General features: G+C 43.3%; 1 pseudogene; it reads right to left on the bottom strand.

The window, feature by feature from the left end:
* Nucleotides 1-126: 126 nt before the first annotated feature.
* LOC109882204 (DEP domain-containing protein 1A-like) lies at nt 127-19,282 on the bottom strand (annotated as a pseudogene).
* Nucleotides 19,283-20,870: the final 1,588 nt, after the last annotated feature.

The raw sequence follows: 20,870 nt of genomic DNA, 5'->3' as shown, positions 1-20,870 counted from the left end.
GCCTATGAAACGAATCATAGAAAAATGGATTAGACTTTGATTAACTTTTTTTTTTTTTTAACACCTTAGTTAGAAAGTTGTAAACAAAGTTGTAGTTTGATGGAAAATATGAAAGCGTTCAGACATCTAACTTGTTACCTGCTTGAGCTTCTTCTTCCTGTCCTCCATCGACATGTTCTTGTCTTTGACCAGGCTCTCCAGTAGGTCAGCGATCGCAGCCTGGGACAAACTCAGCTTCTACTCATCTTTGGTGCTGATCCCTCTACAAAAGGAGTGGACAGACGGGCACAGGGGCACCAACAATGCCTGGGTAAGTTATCTAGGGGAGGAAAGAAAACAGGCTCAAATCTGTAAGCAGTTGAAAAAAAAAAGAAATCATAGAAAATGTATCATGGAAGCTTTATAAAAATAAAAGCAACAGTAGTACTGTACCTGCACTTTCCTGAGGTAGGCGATGTGGTCCTGGACTGCATTCTGCAGATAGACAGGCCCCTGGAGGATCTCCTGGTGATGATCCATGAGGAAGGAGACCAGTCTGGTGGCCAGGAGCTCATCTAGGTCCATCTCCTCCTTACAGCCCAGCACACAGTGAGAGAACATATGCGCCATCTGAAAACGCAATGGGATTGAATAATGGAGTTGAGGACATGTTCATTTCATGCTCTTTTTAGGTTTACCATGTTCAGATCACGCAGAATTGTAAAACCTGTTTCTCCTCACCAGTGTGTGTGTGTTGCTATGGCGTCATGGAGCCGAGGCAGGTCCATGTTCTGACTCATCCGGGAGATCATTCTCATCAGCAGCTGGAGCTTCCTTCGGCTGGCAGGAGGCAGAAACAGGGTGCAGAGCTGCAGAGCCTCAATGGCCACCTGCTCCATTCAGCTGATGTTCTGAAAGAGCTGCAAAATCTGGACCCCTACAAATCAGCCGGGCTAGACAATCTGGACCCTTTCTTTCTAAAATTATCTGCCGAAATTGTTGCCACCCCTATTACTAGCCTGTTCAACCTCTCTTTCGTGTCGTCTGAGATTCCCAAAGATTGGAAAGCAGCTGCGGTCATCCCCCTCTTCAAAGGGGGGGACACTCTTGACCCAAACTGCTACAGACCTATATCTATCCTACCGTGCCTTTCTAAGGTCTTCGAAAGCCAAGTCAACAAACAGATTACCGACCATTTCGAATCTCACCATACCTTCTCTGCTATGCAATCTGGTTTCAGAGCTGGTCATGGGTGCACCTCAGCCACGCTCAAGGTCCTAAACGATATCTTAACCGCCATCGATAAGAAACATTACTGTGCAGCCGTATTCATTGATCTGGCCAAGGCTTTCGACTCTGTCAATCACCATATCCTCATCGGCAGACTCGACAGCCTTGGTTTCTCAAATGATTGCCTCGCCTGGTTCACCAACTACTTCTCTGATAGAGTTCAGTGTGTCAAATCGGAGGGTCTGCTGTCCGGACCTCTGGCAGTCTCTATGGGGGTGCCACAGGGTTCAATTCTTGGACCGACTCTCTTCTCTGTATACATCAATGAGGTCGCTCTTGCTGCTGGTGAGTCCCTGATCCACCTCTACGCAGACGACACCATTCTGTATACTTCCGGCCCTTCTCTGGACACTGTGTTAACAACCCTCCAGGCAAGCTTCAATGCCATACAACTCTCCTTCCGTGGCCTCCAATTGCTCTTGAATGCAAGTAAAACTAAATGCATGCTCTTCAACCGATCGCTGCCTGCACCTACCCGCCTGTCCAACATCACTACTCTGGACGGCTCTGACTTAGAATACGTGGACAACTACAAATACTTAGGTGTCTGGTTAGATTGTAAACTCTCCTTCCAGACCCATATCAAACATCTCCAATCCAAAGTTAAATCTAGAATTGGCTTCCTATTTCGCAACAAAGCATCCTTCACTCATGCTGCCAAACATACCCTTGTAAAACTGACCATCCTACCAATCCTCGACTTTGGCGATGTCATTTACAAAATAGCCTCCAATACCCTACTCAACAAATTGGATGCAGTCTATCACAGTGCAATCCGTTTTATCACCAAAGCCCCATATACTACCCACCATTGCGACCTGTACGCCCTCGTTGGCTGGCCCTCGCTTCATACTCGTCGCCAAACCCACTGGCTCCATGTCATCTACAAGACACTGCTAGGTAAAGTCCCCCCTTATCTCAGCTCGCTGGTCACCATAGCATCTCCCACCTGTAGCACACGCTCCAGCAGGTATATCTCTCTAGTCACCCCCAAAACCAATTCTTTCTTTGGCCGCCTCTCCTTCCAGTTCTCTGCTGCCAATGACTGGAACGAACTACAAAAATCTCTGAAACTGGAAACACTTATCTCCCTCACTAGCTTTAAGCACCAACTGTCAGAGCAGCTCACAGATTACTGCACCTGTACATAGCCCACCTATAATTTAGCCCAAACAACTACCTCTTTCCCAACTGTATTTAATTTTAATTTATTTATTTACTTTGCTCCTTTGCACCCCATTATTTTTTTATTTCTACTTTGCACATTCTTCCATTGCAAAACTACCATTCCAGTATTTTACTTGCTATATTGTATTTACTTTGCCATCTTGGCCTTTTTTGCCTTTACCTCCCTTCTCACCTCATTTGCTCACATTGTATATAGACTTGTTTATACTGCATTATTGACTGTATGTTTTTACTCCATGTGTAACTCCATGTGTAACTCTGTGTCGTTTTATCTGTCGAACTGCTTTGCTTTATCTTGGCCAGGTCGCAATTGTAAATGAGAACTTGTTCTCAACTTGCCTACCTGGTTAAATAAAGGTAAAATAAAATAAAATAAATAAAAGGCTGGAGGAGACCTTCACACACAGAATGGGTGTGTGAAGTTGGCCCTTTGTACACATCAGATCATAATGATACACACAACCACTAGGACTTGAGGCTAATGAAATACATTGAAGTGACTGAAGCATCCGTGTGATTAACTGGAAGAAATACATGTATATTGCAATGGCAAAAAAGCAATTTCTTCTCACTACAGTAATACCACTTGTACAAGTTACTAAATGTAATGTCATATCTAGGCATAGGGAGTATCAAGGCAGACTTTAAACAGAGCAGTTTAAAGTTCTGGAGAGCATCCATATGGATACATTTGAAATTCTTCCAGTGATAAACTTAAAGGACAATTAGATCCTCACCCCACATTAGTGAAAGCCCAATGAGTAATGTTAGTCAGGTGTTAAGACATGCAAAAGCACAACACACAAGCATTCAGTGAAAGATGGCGCCGAAGAGAATGGCTGACGTTTTACATGCCCGTAACCAAATTGTGCCATTTTGTTCCTCTTTTGCATTGTTTGTAAATTATAACTTATTTTGTACATAACATTGTAACTTAAAGACATACTTAAAGACATACTCCTCTCCCGGGAACAGGCCTAGTGCCCCGTCATTTGTGTGAAAAGACAGCGGAAAAGAGGACGCAGATCAGGCTTCCTTTTGAGAATCCGTAGGCAAGAATCCCACTGCCGTCAATTCTACTTGCTAACATGCAATCCTTGGAAAATAAAATTGATGACCTATGATTATCCTACCAACTGGACATTAAGTACTGTAATACCTTATGTTTCACTGAGACGTGGCTGAACGACAACAGGGATAATAGAGCTGGAGGGATTTCCAATGCACTGGCAGAACAGAGAAGCTACGTCTGGTAAGACGAGCGGTGGGGGTGTCTGTCAATAACAGCTGGTTTGCGATATCTAATAAAGAGGTCTCAAGGTATTGCACCTTATGATAAGCTGTAGACCACACTGTCTACCAAGAGAGTTCTATATCTATATTATTGATAGCAGTATATTTACCACTACAGACTGATGCTGGCACTAAGACAGCACTCATCCAACTCAATAAGGCCATAAGCAAACAATAAAATTCTCACCCAGAAGCGACGCTCCTAGTAGCAGGGGACTTCAATGCTGGCAAATGTAAATCAGTTTTACCAAATTTTACCAGCATATGCAACCAGAGGGGGAAAAAAAAAAAATTATAATAATAACAACAAGACCACCTTTACACAGATGCATACAAAGCTCTCCATTTGGCAAATCTGACCATAATTATATCCTGCTGATTCCTACTAAAGCAGGAAGTACCAGTGACACGCTCAATACGGAAGTGGTCAGATGACGCGGATGCTACAGGACTGGTTTGCTAAGACTGGAATATGTTCTGGGATTCATCCAATGGCATTGAGGAGTATACGACCTCAGTCATCGGCTTCATCAATAAGTGCATCGACAACGTCGTCCCCAGTGACCATACGTACATATCCCAACCAGAAGTCATGCATTACAAGCAACATCCGCATCGAGCTAAAGACTAGAGCTGCCGCTTTCAAGGAGCGGGACACTAATCTGGACGCCTATAAGAAATCCCGCTATTCCATCAAACAAGCAAAGTGTCAATACAGGATTAAGATTGAAACCTATTACACCGGCTCTGACACTCGGATGTGGCAGGGCTTGAAAACTATTTCGGACTACAAAGTCCAACTGGCAAGTATCTTCATTGGTATTTTCAACCTCTTCCTGTAATACCTACATGTTTCAAGAAGACCACCATAGTCCCTGTGCCCAAGGAAGCGAAGGTAACCTACCTAAATGATTTCCGCCTCGTAGAGCGCACGTCAGTAGCCATGAAGTGCTTTGAAAGGCTGGTCATGGCTCACAACAGCATCCTCCCAGACTCACTCTTATTCGCATATTCGCATTCGCCCCAACTGATCCACAGATGACGCAATCTCAAATCGCACGCCACACTGCCCTTTCCCACCTGGACAAAAGGAACACCTATGCGAGAATGCTGTTCATGGACTACAGCTCAGCGTTCAACACCATAATGCCCACGAAGCGCATCACTAAGCTAAGGACCCTGGGACTAAACACCTCCCTCTGCAACTGGATCCTGGGACTTCATGTGCCGCCCCAGGTGGTAAGGGTAGGCAACAACACGTCTGCCAAGCTGATTACCCCCAGGGGTGTGTACTTATTCCCCTCCTGTACTCCCTGTTCACCCACAACAGCGTGGCCAAACACGATGCCAACACCATCCTTAAGTTTGCTGACAACATTGGTAGGCCTGATCACCAACAATGATTAGACAGCCTATAGGGAGGTGGTCAGAGAACTGGCAGTGTGGTGCCAGGAAAACAACCTCTCCTTCAATATGAACAAGACAAAAGGAGCTGATCATGGTCTACAGGAAAAGGCGGGCTGAACAGGCCCCCATTAACATGAACGGGGCTGTAGTGGAGCGGGTGGAGAGTTAAGTTCCTTGGTGTCGACATCATCAACGACCTATCATGGTCCAAGCACACCATGAGTCGTGGAGAGGGCACAAAAAAACTTTGCCCCCTCAGGAGACACAGAAGATCTGGCATGGGTCCCCAGATCCAGACCCCAGACCCACATTGTGGGTCCACATCCCCAGACCCACATTGTGGCTTTGGCTTCCAGGGTGGCATAGCAATATATATATATATATATATATATATATATATATATACACACACACACACCTTTTTTCACATACATTTTATTTTTATTTTCCATCAACTCATCTTCAAAACGCTCTCCTGCAACCCGCCTCACCAATTTATATTTATAAAAAATGATTTACCTCAAATCTGTAATCCTCCAAGAAGCTAGCCTGAAACTAGCCAGAAGCTAGCCAGAAGCTAGTTCAGAAGCTAGTCAGAAGCTAGTTCAGAAGCTAGTTCAGAAGCTAGTTCAGAAGCTAGTTCAGAAGCTAGTTCAGAAGCTAGTTCAGAAGCTAGTTCAGAAGCTAGTTCAGAAGCTAGTTCAGAAGCTAGTTAGCTTCTTTACTGGCAAATCGTTAGTATTCAGCTAACCACGTTTTGTGGTCATCAGCTATCCTTTAGCTCGAAAATCTATCGCCAGTTCTGTACGGCGCAGCACGGCTCGGAACGGATCATACCGGACCAATTTTTCTCTCCGTGTCCCTGGATTTCGACTGCTCTCTGGACATTCATACCCGGATCTCACAGCTAGCTAGCTGCTATCCGTGTGACTATCGGCCTTCGTCGATTCCGGAGCAAACATCAATTATTCCGGAGCTAGCCAGCTCCGTCAATCACTCCTGAGTTCCTTCAATCACTCCTGGGCTGCAGTCACCTATCCGGACCCGTTTTACTGCCTATGCGGAGCCCCACCGGGCCTTCACAACTGGACTGCCGACGTTATCTACCCGAAGGAAATCCGTCTGGCTCCTCCATCGCGACGTTACCTGAACGCCCATCTGCGGCCTGCTAACCGTTAGCTGTCTTACCGGCTGCCATCTGAATAGACAATCGGACAATTTATTTATTTTTTATTATTATTATTATGTTTTCTTCTTGGGCCTCTATAACTATATCTATTGTTTTTATTTTTGTTGTTGTTGTGTGATTTGGATTAATCCCCTCTACCACACGGAACCCCACTAATCTACTGACGGAACGCAAGAGGTGGCTAACAACAGACCTCCATCCTATGCTAGCTTGCTACCGATGGCCTGGCTAGCTGTCTAAATCGCCGTGACCCCCAACCAACCTCTCCACTCACTGGACCCTTTTGATCACTCGACTAAGCATGCCTCTCCTTAATGTCAATATGTCTTGTCCATTGCTGTTCTGGTTAGTGTTTATGGGCTTATTTCACTGTAGAGCCTCTAGTCCTGCTCACTATACCTTATCCAACCTATTAGTTCCACCACCCACACATGCAATGACATCTCCTGGTTTCAATGATGTTTCTAGAGACAATATCTCTCTCTTCATCACTCAATACCTAGGTTTACCTCCACTGTATTCACATACTACCATACATTTGTCTGTACATTATACCTTGATGCTTTTTTATCGCCCCCAGAAACCTCCTTTTACTCTATGTTCCAGACGTTCTAGACGACCAATTCTCATAGCTTTTAGCCGTACCCTTATTCTACTCCTCCTATGTTCCTCTGGCGATGTAGAGGTGAATCCAGGCCCTGCAGTGCCTAGCTCCACTCCTATTCCCCAGGCGCTCTCTTTTGACGACTTCTGTAACTGTAATAGCCTTGGTTTCATGCATGTTAACATTAGAAGCCTCCTCCCTAAGTTTGTTCTATTCACTGCTTTAGCACACTCTGCCAACCCAGATGTTCTAGCTGTGTCTGAATCCTGGCTTAGGAAAACCACCAAAAATTCTGAAATGTTCATTCCAAACTACAACATTTTCAGACAAGATATAACTGCCAAAGGGGGCGGTGTTGCAATCTACTGCAAAGATAGCCTGCAGAGTTCTGTCCTACTATCCAGGTCTGTACCCAAACAATTTGAACTTCTACTTTTAAAAATCCACCTCTCTAAAAACAAGTCTCTCACCGTTGCCGCCTGCTATAGACCACCCTCTGCCCCCAGCTGTGCTCTGGACACCATATGTGAACTGATTGCCCCCCATCTATCTTCAGAGTTTGTGCTGCTAGGCGACCTAAACTGGAACATGCTTAACCCCCCAGCCATCCTACAATCTAAACTTGATGCCCTCAATCTCACACAAATTATCAATGAACCTACCAGGTACCTCCCCAAAGCCTTAAACACGGGCACCCTCATAGATATCATCCTAACCAACTTCCCCTCTAAATACACCTCTGCTGTCTTCAACCAAGATCTCAGCGATCACTGCCTCATTGCCTGCATCCGTAATGGGTCAGCGGTCAAACGGCCTCCACTCATCACTGTAAAACGCTCCCTGAAACACTTCTGCGAGCAGGCCTTTCTAATCGACCTCAGCCACGCTCAAGGTCCTAAACGATATCTTAACCGCCATCGATAAGAAACATTACTGTGCAGCCGTATTCATTGATCTGGCCAAGGCTTTCGACTCTGTCAATCACCACATCCTCATCGGCAGACTCGACAGCCTTGGTTTCTCAAATGATTGCCTCGCATGGTTCACCAACTACTTCTCTGATAAGAGTTCAGTGTGTCAAATCGGAGGGTCTGCTGTCCGGACCTCTGGCAGTCTCTATGGGGGTGCCACAGGGTTCAATTCTTGGACCAACTCTCTTCTCTCTATACATCAATGAGGTCGCTCTTGCTGCTGGTGAGTCTCTGATCCACCTCTACGCAGACGACACCATTCTGTATACTTCCGGCCCTTCTTTGGACACTGTTAACAACCCTCCAGGCAAGCTTCAATGCCATACAACTCTCCTTCCGTGGCCTCCAATTGCTCTTAAATACAAGTAAAACTAAATGCATGCTCTTCAACCGATCGCTACCTGCACCTACCCGCCTGTCCAACATCACTACTCTGGACGGCTCTGACTTAGAATACGTGGACAACTACAAATACTTAGGTGTCTGGTTAGACTGTAAACTCTCCTTCCAGACCCATATCAAACATCTCCAATCCAAAGTTAAATCTAGAATTGGCTTCCTATTTCGCAAACAAAGCATCCTTCACTCATGCTGCCAAACATACCCTTGTAAAACTGACCATCCTACCAATCCTTGACTTTGGCGATGTCATTTACAAAATAGCCTCCAATACCCTACTCAACAAATTGGATGCAGTCTATCACAGTGCAATCCGTTTTGTCACCAAAGCCCCATATACTACCCACCATTGCGACCTGTACGCTCTCGTTGGCTGGCCCTCCCTTCATACTCGTCGCCAAACCCACTGGCTCCATGTCATCTACAAGACCCTGCTAGGTAAAGTCCCCCCTTATCTCAGCTCGCTGGTCACCATAGCATCTCCCACCTGTAGCACACGCTCCAGCAGGTATATCTCTCTAGTCACCCCCAAAACCAATTATTTCTTTGGCCGCCTCTCCTTCCAGTTCTCTGCTGCCAATGACTGGAACGAACTACAAAAATCTCTGAAACTGGAAACACTTATCTCCCTCACTAGCTTTAAGCACCAACTGTCAGAGCAGCTCACAGATTACTGCACATAGCCCACCTATAATTTAGCCCAAACAACCTCTTTCCCAACTGTATTTTATTTATTTATTTATTTTGCTCCTTTGCACCCCATTATTTTTATTTCTACTTTGCACATTCTTCCATTGCAAAACTACCATTCCAGTGTTTTACTTGCTATATTGTATTTACTTTGCCACCATGGCCTTTTTTGCCTTTACCTCCCTTCTCACCTCATTTGCTCACATTGTATATAGACTTGTTTATACTGTATTATTGACTGTATGTTTGTTTTACTCCATGTGTAACTCTGTGTCGTTGTATCTGTCGAACTGCTTTGCTTTATCTTGGCCAGGTCGCAATTGTAAATGAGAACTTGTTCTCAACTTGCCTACCTGGTTAAATAAAGGTAAAATAAAATAAATAAAAAAGATCCTCAAAAAGTTCTACAGCTGCACCAGACAGCATCCTGACTGGTTGCATCACCGCCTGGTATGTCAACTGCTCAGCATCTGACCATAAGGTGCTACAGAGGGTAGTGCGTACGGCCAAATACATCACTGGGGCCAAGCTTCCTGACATCCAGGACCTATATAATAGGTGGTGTTAGAGGAAAATCCATAAAATTGTCAGAGACTTCAGTCACAAGTTATAGACTGTTTTCTCTACTACCACACCACAAGCGGTACCGGAACACCAAGTCTAGGACCAAAAGGCTCCTTAACAGCTTCTACCCCCAAGCCATAAGACTACTGAAAAAATAATCAAATGGCCACCGGACTATTTACATTGACACTCCCCCGCCATTTGTTTTGTACACTGCTGCTACTCGCTGTTTATCATCTATGCATAGTCACTTCATCCCTACCTACATGTACAAATGAACTCAACCTGTACCCACACACACTGACGCAGTACCGGTACTCCCTGTAAATAGCCCCGTTATTGTCACGTATTATTTTTTACTTTAGTTTATTTGGTAAATATTTTCTACTTCTTGAACTACACTGTTGGTTAAGGGCTGGTAAGTAAGCATTTCACAGGAAAGTCTACACTTGTATTCGGCACGAGACAAAGTTTGATTTGCAGACGCAGGCTTACTTTGCTCGGGACTCCGGTACCGTGCATAAGTGGACACCGAAGGCAGAGCAAGGGTCGGCCTAGACAGGTCCAGAGAGCTGACAGCGCCTGCTAACAGAGGGCTCTGGTCGGAGGTCCATGCTGCTGGCCCTCAGGTTGAGCAGACTGGGGCCCCTCAGGCCAATAATGGAGGAGTCTGGCTTCATGGTGATGTTTGCTACATGGACATTAACACCAAAACAGCTGGCAGACATCTTTCTGTGCTTAGCTATATCCAAACAGGTACCAATGCTCCTTGGGCATCTGACTGAATGAGGGGTTATCCACTGGTAGGGAGATGCCGATTCTGGCGCAGTGAGCGCTACCCTCTACAGAAGTCACACCTGAACTGGTGTCACAACTAGGAGGAGTTCCCATGGTGACAAAGCCTTGGGATTCAGAGTTAGGGCAGCTGTCTGGCTGAGAGTGTTTTACTCTGACGTGGAGTGCTGTACTTGCTTCCATTGTTACTTTTGCAGGACGCCAGACTCTCGGAAGAGCACTTCCCTCATTGGTGAGTCGCCCTCATCAAAAGCCCCCTTCCGAATTAAGCTCAACAGCAAAGATTCAGTAGATTTGAATTGGTTAACAGCACTGTTCATGTGATGTTTTTTTGCAGGCTGGGGGTAGCTGGGCACCTCTTGGTTTTTGCGCTTTCCTCAGTTTTAGGAGCCAAAATGTAGCCACATAAAACTAGCAAGGGACCAGACAAAAACAAAACTTGAAGCCGGCAGGACAAACAAGAGTGGGCACATTTCTTGGGGGGGAGGGGGGCTAAATTGGACACACGAGTTAGTAATAACACAAGTCACAGCGCAGTCGAGACATCCTCTATTATGAGGCAAATAAACCAGTTGCAGTTTCATGCTGCTTATATTAGATATGGTCAATCTTATTGTTCAACTGGAGAGTGAAGATATGTCTCAAACAATATCTCATCCAAAATAAGTTGTTTTCCCATTTACAGAGGCATTTCATAGAGAAGGATGAAAATGTAAAACACCATTCACATTACTCATTAACTAATGTAAACCTGAATCCATTAAACCACACCTGAGATGTGTACTGAGGTGTACTCTAATTTACAAATAACTGCAAATGTTGCTAAAGATGGAGTGCAAATGACATTACGGGTGAATTGACCCTTTGCTAAGCCCCACACTGGACTTTGGGGCAACCAATGGCAGCACTCAAATGGGGGGGGGGGGACTTGCTACTGTTTATTCCTGAAATGCAGAGTCTGTTGGAGTATTCTTCCAATCTGAAATTATACTTTTGTTACATTGTTTGCTAGCTCTGCTGGTTAGCTAGCCAAGTTTCATAGACCACCAAACATTGCCAATGCTAGTCAGCCACTCAATATAACTTGTTTTCTCTAAATGCATGTTAACCAGTCAAGTTATGAATACAACTCCCATCTGCTGTCAACATCAGGGTATGATTTGAGAGCTCTAGCTACTTAGCGCCATGCTGAGTGAATTCAGAGCCATTCAATGGCTAGCCACACTACAAACATAATATTACCAGGTTCATGTGAAGCAATTATAATGACAGTCCACCACAACATATACAATTTCCTGATTAGCAAGGGGTAGTAGGTCTTTTAATACACAATGAAATTGAACAGTTTGAGCTCAACAGTAACCAAAGGGGGCAGGGCTTAGAGAAGGGTAAATGTAATCCAGATTTTAGTAACACCTTAGGTTAGGGAGGAACAGAGAAACCATTGAAATTGAGTGTCATACAATTTCACCTTTGACAATAATGCATTCAATTCAAAAGTTTGTCAAATGTATACATACCCAAGATGTTGACAAACAACTTGTAGTATTCAGATGTGAGAATTGGCCGAGGGAGGCTATAGAAGTAGTCAGAGACCGTTTTAAACTCATCCCTCTCAAACCCAGGATAGGATGGCTGGCTGGCATCATACTTCGGCCCTAGAATGGTATGGGTGATATTTGACATGTTGGTCTGAAACAAAAGCTCTCATATTGAGTTTTGTTTCATATGAGGGGAAATATTCATACAATACACACACACACACAAAAAGTAACTTACAGTTTGCAAGACCTTTCATTGCAGACAAAACCCAGTGTGGGAGGTCATCTGTGGGGAAAAAGCTTCAATGAGGTCCGGCAGGCCGCACTGAAATTGGTTACTTTTCCTCGCCGTCGAAATTTGCAAATGAAGTCCCATTTATTGTTTTTGGAATTTAATGCTCTTTGACTGTCTAGCTTTCATTTAGGTGATTATTAGCGAGCTGGACACAGTCAAGAAACTTTGAATGTACGTCCTTTATCATTTCTACACACCCGCGGGTCGGATTGGACCCCCTAGCGGGCTGGATCTGGCCTGCGGGCTGTATGTTTGATACCCCTGGTCTACACTGTGTAGACAGAGTGCAGATATAAAATCAGACCTACCCGTCTTATCCTCAAGTGTAACAACCCCATGCTTGTTCACAATGGTCATGTTGTACACAATGTTTTGAGGATTGATGTGTCTTGGATCCAAAACATCCTCAAGTGAGGTCAATCCCAATGTTCTCTGCAGGCTGAAAACATGAAATGGCAATAGATTAAGGATCTAATCATTCAAACTTTTGAGAAGAATTTAAGAGTGGATCTTACTGTGTGAGAGTGATGCCTCTCCAAACATCCTGGATTTCTTCCTCTGTTAGTACTCTGGGCTGTACCACTTCGCTCACAGGCTCAGTCTCCATATCTTGTTTTGAGCTAACCACATTTTCCTGTGAAAAATAATAATGCATCTGTCAATTATGTAGACAAGTGAGGAAGTCATACCAGAGACACTGCGGTTGCCCGGCTACTCATCCACAGCGCTCCGGCCAAACGAATGATAAAGGACTTGTGCTCAAAAGCTTGTTTAAGCAGGAGAAGCTCCATTGAGGACTCCCACAATTTTAAAGTATTCAACTGGGTGAAACTTCCTATGGATCTGATAATTCCATCCAGGTCATCAGGAGGGATCAGCCAATGAATTACACTCGTGAGCAAACATTCGATATCTGCAGGTGGCGGTAAATCATCAACCTTGGCTTTATACCTGTTCAAAACACACACCAGGTGGCAGTATGCACCATTTCAGTTTGTTTACCAACTCAGAAGTAGAAGAAAATGGACTACTTCAAAAATGGAGATGGCCTCAATGGCGCTGCCCGTGTGCTCACAGACACCATAATGGGACAGATGCAGAGTCATCGATCATTCAACAGTCTGGATTTGCCTCCCTCCCCGACAACTTCTGGAATGCGAAACACTGACCGTTCTGATTGGTCCCGGAAACCAATGGTCTGGGCCATAACTGGCCTACATGATGTTGTTATCAACTTTGATACTCATTCTCAGATGTTAGAGACGATCCAATCGCTGATGAATTTGTTTTGTACAATGGCCCTCATGTTGACTTCATGTACACTACATGACCAAAAGTATGTGGACACCAGCTTGTTGAACATCTCATTCCAAAAATCATGGGCATTAATATGGAGTTGGTCCCCCCTTTGCTGCTATAAAAAGCCTCCACTCTTCTACGAAGGCTTTCCACTAGATGTTGGAACATTGCTGCAGGGACTTGCTTCCATTCAGCCACAAGAGCATTAGTGAGGTCGGGCACAGATATTGGGTGACCAGGCCTAGCTTGCAATCGGCATTCCAATTCATCCATACGGTGTTCGATTGGGTTGAGGTCAAGGTTCTGCAGGCAAGTCAACTTCTTCCACACTGATCAACAAACCATTTCTGTATGGACCTCGCTTTGTGCATGGGGGCATTGTCATGCTGAAACAAGAAAGGGGGATACCTAATCAGTTGTACAACAGTGCCTTCAACTGAAATGTGTCTTCTGCATTTAACCCACTCTGAATCAGAGAGGTGCGGGGGGCTGCCTTAAAATCGACATCCACGTCTTTGGCACCCGGGGAACAGTGGGCTAACTGCCTTGCTCAGGGGCAGAAGGACAGATTTCGGTTACTGGCCCTTCGGTTACTGGCCCAACGCTCTAACCACTAGGCTACCTGCCGCCCTCCTACAAACTGTTGCCGCAAAGTTGGAAGCACAGAATCATCTAGAATGTCATTGTATGCTGTAGAGTTAAGATTTCCCTTCACTGGAACTAAGGGGCCTAGTCCAACCATGAAAAACAGTCTCAGACCATTATTCCTTCTCCACCAACATTTACAGTTGGCACTATCCATTCAGGCAGGTAGCGTTCTCCTGGCATCCACCAAACCCAGATTTATCCGTCAAACTGCCAATGGCGAAGAGTGATTCATCACTCCAGAGTGCGAGTTTTATACTACTCCAGCCAACGCTTGGTACTGCACCTGGTGATCTTAGGCTTGTGTGCGGCTGCTAAGCCATGGAAACCCATTTCATGAAGCTCCTGACAAACCGTTATTGTGCCGACATTGCTTCCAGAAGCAGTTTGGAACTCGGTAGTGGGTGTTGCAACCGAGGACAGACGATTATTATGCGCTTCAGGATTCGGCAGTTCCGGTTCTGTGAGCTTATGTGGCCGACCACTTCGCGGCCGAGACGTTTTCCACTTCACAATAACAGCACTTACAGTTGACCGGGGCAGCTCTAGCAGGGCAGAAATTTGATGGACTAACTTGTTGGCAAGGTGGCATCTTATTACAGTGCCACATTGAAAGTCACTGAGCTCTTCAGTAAGGCCATTCTACTGCCAGTGTTTGTCTATGGAGAATGCATGGCTGTGTGCTCAATTTGGCTGAAATAGGCAAATCCACTCATTTGAAGGAGTGTCCAGCGGAATTAAACTCAGGATGAGTCATCAGGCCATAATAGGGGTACATTTATAACATCAACAATACTTACTACAGTATCTTTGTCCAGTTTCTTGGAACTCCTACATTTGAAGCCTTCCTTTTCCCTCATTGAGAAACTCTTCTTTACTGATGCAGGCCCTGGCGCAAGTGGGCAATTCCCTTCAAAAGAGAAGGGAACCTAGGACATTCCAGGTGAAATTATTGAAATACATTTGTGAAATCAAATGTATTGTCAATCATAGACACAGTAAGGAAAAGTCTCAGACAAATATCAACATCAAGTATGCTTTGATATTGCATGTTTACAGATTCTACAATTCAAAAGAAACACACCAAATAGATAAATTTACATGTAAAGATGGCAGTTGTCCTCAAAATCTTCAGAACCCCATCTACCCTTTACATCCTCGATCACATGATTCTTGAGGAACTTCTTCAGCAGCTGGACAGTCTGTTGCCTGGTGACATCTGGTCCGAAGTTACGATTGTTCCTGAGCAGTTCATGCAACCAGTCGACAGCTGCCACAGCAGTAAAACAGTCCGCATACACTCTGAAGTGCTGCCGATATTTTCACAGAGGCATTCCCGCTCGGAAAAGCTTTGCAACTTCATTCCACTGCAAATGGAAAATGTAAATAGCTGTATGCATGCATGCCTACAGTACTTTCTAAAAGATTAGCTAATTATCTGTAACATTGCATTTGGGTTGAAGTTCCAGTGCAGTCAAAAAGGTGATTTGTGTGATATTACTTTTAGCACACCTGGAGGTTGGAATACTACTGTGAAAAAGATGCCGTTTTAGTGTGAGAGCTGTTTGAAAAGACTGAGTTTTGGCCTGCCTGGGGACATATATTAGTTAATAGACCAATAAGAAAAACAGTTCCAAAACTCTGCCTATAGGGCTCCGAAAGGACACGCCCCTCTTTCCACAATTTCGGTTCTGAAACTGACACTCACTCATTTGTAGCATACTAATTTCAACATGTGGTCACGTGTTTCCAAACATTGAATGGATACAAAAATAATACATATATAAAAAAACATTTTTGACTGAGAAGAAAAGTCAAGGCTATGTAGATACCAGTTAGTTGTCCTACAAACTACTCATCCTGCGAACACATGACGGCACTCAATAGCTGCTGTATCGTCCAATCACAGCAGCTACAAGTCACTTAAACTGTCAGCGAACAGGTCATGTCACATCATGTGTTCAATAACAGATCGTTGGACAATAGAGACTGCAAAGCTCATGCTAGTATAGGTTTTGGTGTTCTTTCAAACAGAAACTGACAGTAAAAACGGCATTTCTCAAAACAGGTTGGAACTCTCATAACCGATGGGCACTACATCAACGTACAAATTGTTTAGCAAAAGTCTACATTACAGAGTAATATCGCCAATATTTGATATCACTACAGGTTTCGTGGATTGAGAATCCATGTCCGGAATCGCTCGTTGCAGCTCTAACAGCTAGTTTTCCCCTCCCCACTCAGACCACTCCCAGACAGTAATAGTACATTTTTAATGTAACCTTTATTTAACTAGGCAAGTCAGTTAAGAACAAATTCTTATTCACAATGACAGCCTATCCTGGCCTGCACTGGGCCAATAATTTGCCGCCCTTTGGGACTCCCAATCACAGCCAGATGTGATACAGCCTGGAATCGAACCAGGGACTGTAGTGACTCCTCTTGCACTGAGATGCAGTGCCTTAGACCATTTTTCTTTCTTATTTACCATTTTAATTGAAAACAATCACAGTAAGGTACTTAATTGTTACGCAGAAACAACTTGATATTGAGATAAAAACATCTACATTGGAACTTTAAACTATGTAGTTAAGCTGATTAAGGCACATCCTAAAACATTGGCAAGCAAGCAAACTATTGGGACAGAGGCATATACACAGAGTATACAAAACACCTTCCTAATATTGAGTATATTTGCCCTCAGAACAGCCTCAATTTATCAAGGCATGGACTTTACAAGGTGTTGAAAGCATTCCCAATTAGCATTAAAATATTCCCCATGTAATGTTATGTACCTGAATGTCTAGAATGAGCATTATGGTGCATTTATGTTACACTTCAACATTCTATGGCAGCCATGTTAGCTCCCCATTAACATTACATGGGGAATATTTAAACACAATAATCTGGGTGGTTCGAGCCCTGAATGCTGATTTGCTGACAGCCTTGGTTTATCAGACCTAATAAACTCACCCCATTTCGTACAAATGTGCGCAATCGCAACATTCAAAAGAGGCTAAAGAAAACTAATGGGACTGTAGCGACTGTGTTGACGTCAAAATCGGGGGTGGGGGGGGGGGGGGGGGGGGGGGGAGACTAGGTTTCTATTCAAGCGCTGATCGACATGGCAATGCCTCTATAGTATTGGAGAAAAGTTGGGAAAAAAACGGACCCTCCGTTACATCGTGGCGTGTCATAACGTACAGCACGAATAAAGCAACTATTTCTGTTTTACAATCGCTCTCCACCAGGTGTATCACTTCTCTCATCCTTTAAAAAAAAGAAATGGACAGTTACGGGGGTAGTCATATTTTGCATCATCATTGCATGCGATCATCATGCTCAAAGCAGCTGTTTACTTCTAAGATCACTTTAGCACCGCCCTAAAAACCCGATTCAAATTCGACACAAACCTTCAAATAGTTATGTAATGACACATTATATAAACTCTTTATAGAGTTTTATTTACATTTCAGAGGCGATAAGTTGGACAGATAGAGTGAAAAAAAGCTATTTTCCCACACAACATCTCTCCTTCTCACTATCACACATTAGTTTCGCCTCCCCATCCGCCATTTTTTAAAAGACCCGACGGGGCTCATTGCCTGCTTGAATTATGCAGAAACGGGCAGTGTTTAGGTCATGTAATTGATTCTGTTGGAAAGGAAAGAAATTGTGCGTTACAATGGTATTGACATTACAGTTGATCTGGAAGTATTACGTTTTTGGGGCGCTAAAATAAAGGCAATTGTACAGGTTACCACGGGTATGACAAAACATTTGTTGTAGTGTTCTAAATATATTAGTTTATAATAGCAATAAAGGTGCCCTCGTGTTTCCCAGACGAAACAGGAAGTTAGTATATGCACGCTATGACACCTTTGTGACATTTTTGTTGGATTTGGGCTTTGTTGTGACTTTCGGCTGTTCGGCTGGCCTCAATAAAACTGTGTGCCCGAAGTTCGGGAGCCGAAGTAAACGCCCCATCGTCCATGATTGGTCAACTGTAGGGATTATTCAATAAAGTAGTCATTCAACGAGAGACAATACTGTGCCAACCATTTTAGTTAGATGTAAAATTTCGCAACTAAGATTTACGACAAAAACATAACAATTAATGACCGAATTCTTGAGTTACCTTAGATTAATTCAGACTATTTTGAGGAAGTGGATACTGCCTACGATGTCTCAAAATGGACAAATAGTACTGTTCATGTTTTTTTTTAAGCGTTATTTTAAGGGAGTATGCAAACACTAGGTTCGCATAGCCAACGTCAGCCGAACTGAAACATGCTGATATCTTCAGGCACCTCGGGGTTCGTGGTATTTGACCAATATACCACGGCTAAGGTATCCAGGCACTCAGCGTTGCGAAAGAGCAACCCGTACGCTTCGAACACATCGACCACTCTTTGCATTTTGGTACAAATTGAAACGCTGCGTCTGCATTGCGTTCGGTGTGGAGCATACGGAACGTGTGAGTCAAACTGTATGTTTAGACAGAAATGGTAGCAGAAAGTCAATGTCGAACTTTTGTAGCATACATATCCGGTTGATGCTGGTACTATTTGCGCAATGATACTGTCGGTGTGTTAGAAGCGTCAGCCATGGTATATTGGCCACATACTACTACCCCCGCGCCTCCTTTCTGCATGTTTAGAAATAAAACAATATTCAACATTCTAAAAGAAGGCCTAATTATTCGTAAGGCTCTGTATCGAGAGCTTTACTGCTAATCCTAACATATTGTTGGCTCGGGGTTGTCTGTCTGGCTAAAAATTAAACATAAAAGACAGTGTTATTTTGAGTGATCTGCACAGATCTTAGTTAACTACTTCCCAGTCAACTTGCAGCATTATTTATTTCACCACATTGTACTGGCTAGCAAGCAAATTTAACGGTCAACTTCATAACAGGAAAAGATTACCAGTTTTGTCGCCCTGTAAGGACCGGGAGTGACAAGCGAACTCATAATATTGAAGCTAGAAACGGAAGACAATCAACATGCAAAAACACACATGGTCTTAGTTTGTTGCTAGCAGGGGCCAACTTGCCACATTCTCAACGGCGCCGAAGTCACAGATCGAATAAAGAGTTCACTGGCGTTACACACTATTTAAATGATGAGCCTTGTTCTGGAGGCAGCTGATTGAACATTTGTCACGTGACTATTCATAGGCGGACAAATTCAATAAAAGAGTACTGTACAAATAGGTGAGACCTTTGACAAGACTCATGAGTGATTATGCCAACACGGGCAACAATGTATCAAATCTCCTCAGAGATTATCAAAATGATATATCATGTAGCAGTGAATTCTGAGAACCATAATTTATAGTGAAACATTGAATGCAGACTGCCACCTGGTGCATGCACTATGATCCTACAACCAACAAAGCAGTACATACAGTAAGCAACAATGTATCAAATCTCATCAGAGATGATCAAAATTATATCATGTAGCAGTGAATTCTGAGAACCAGAATTTATAGTGAAACATTGAACTGCCACCTGGTGCATGCACTATGACCCTACAACCAACAAAGCAGTACATACAGTAAGCCACTACAAGCTGTTGTTTTGGCTTAGTTTAGTTATCAACATTTAGTTATAGCCTAAACGTACCTACAGTGAGCCAGTACTGTAAACATTAGCATATATAAACTATATGCCTGCAGGAATAATTTATTGAATGACATGTTACCATTCATGACACATTCAGTAACTGATCACAAACAGTCTGGTAGTTACTGTTCTTTGATGTTTTATTTATTTAACTAGGCAAGTCAGTTAAGAACAAATTCTTATTTCCCCCAGCCAAACCCAGACAACACTGGGCATCCCAATCACAGTCAGATGTGATGCTGCCTGGATTTCAACCAGGTACTGCAGTGACACTGGAATGCAGTGGCGTAGACCACTGCACCACTCGGGAGCCCAAGTTGGATGTGATTGGCATCCAACTTTGGTACTGAGTTTTTTGTTGTTGTCTAAACTGTCTACAATAAAGCTGCTCATTAAAAGCTGCAGGCTAAATTGTGCAGATGGTCATACATATTGCATTGGAAATGAAACTCCACTATTGAAAGAAGGAAGAAAATGAGGTGTTAAAGTCCCTGTACAGTCAAATGTGATTTTCCTGTGTTTTATATATATTTCCACACTATGAAGTTGGCATAAGGCCTGATTTCAAATGCATGTGTATTTGAGTATATGTTATTAAAAATATTTTTTCTGTCTATTTGAGTATTTTCAATTAAACAACCCAAAATCAGTACAGTTATTTGAGTATTTTATTTATTTTTTATTAAACCTTAATTTAACTAGGCAAGTCAGTTAAAAACAAATTCTTATTGACAATGACGGCCTACATTGTAATGGTTATTTGTAGAAACCAAATAGTTGATGGAATTGTATTTAATAGGATTTTCAAATACCTGGGTTAAATGCATGGGAATGTATTGGAGTCAGTGTATTACAATTTTTCAAATACTTTCCAAGTGTATTTCCAAATACATGAACATTTTCACCTACTTGTCTTTTCAAATAAAATATATATGAATACTTTCTTCGAAATGTATGTGAAGGTAATTGAGATATAGTATTTGGACCCAGGTCTGGTTGGAATAATTCCTGTGAAATTGTGAAAATGATGATTAATGCCCTTTTAGTGTAAAAGCTGTTGGAAAAGACCACCTGAAATTTCAGTTTTAGCCTACTT

Source organism: Oncorhynchus kisutch, linkage group LG10 (assembly GCF_002021735.2).
Source record: "Oncorhynchus kisutch isolate 150728-3 linkage group LG10, Okis_V2, whole genome shotgun sequence".
Lineage (NCBI taxonomy): Eukaryota > Metazoa > Chordata > Actinopteri > Salmoniformes > Salmonidae > Oncorhynchus > Oncorhynchus kisutch.
The sequence above is the reverse complement of the archived record's forward strand: the minus strand, read 5'-3'. Positions and strand labels throughout refer to the sequence as shown.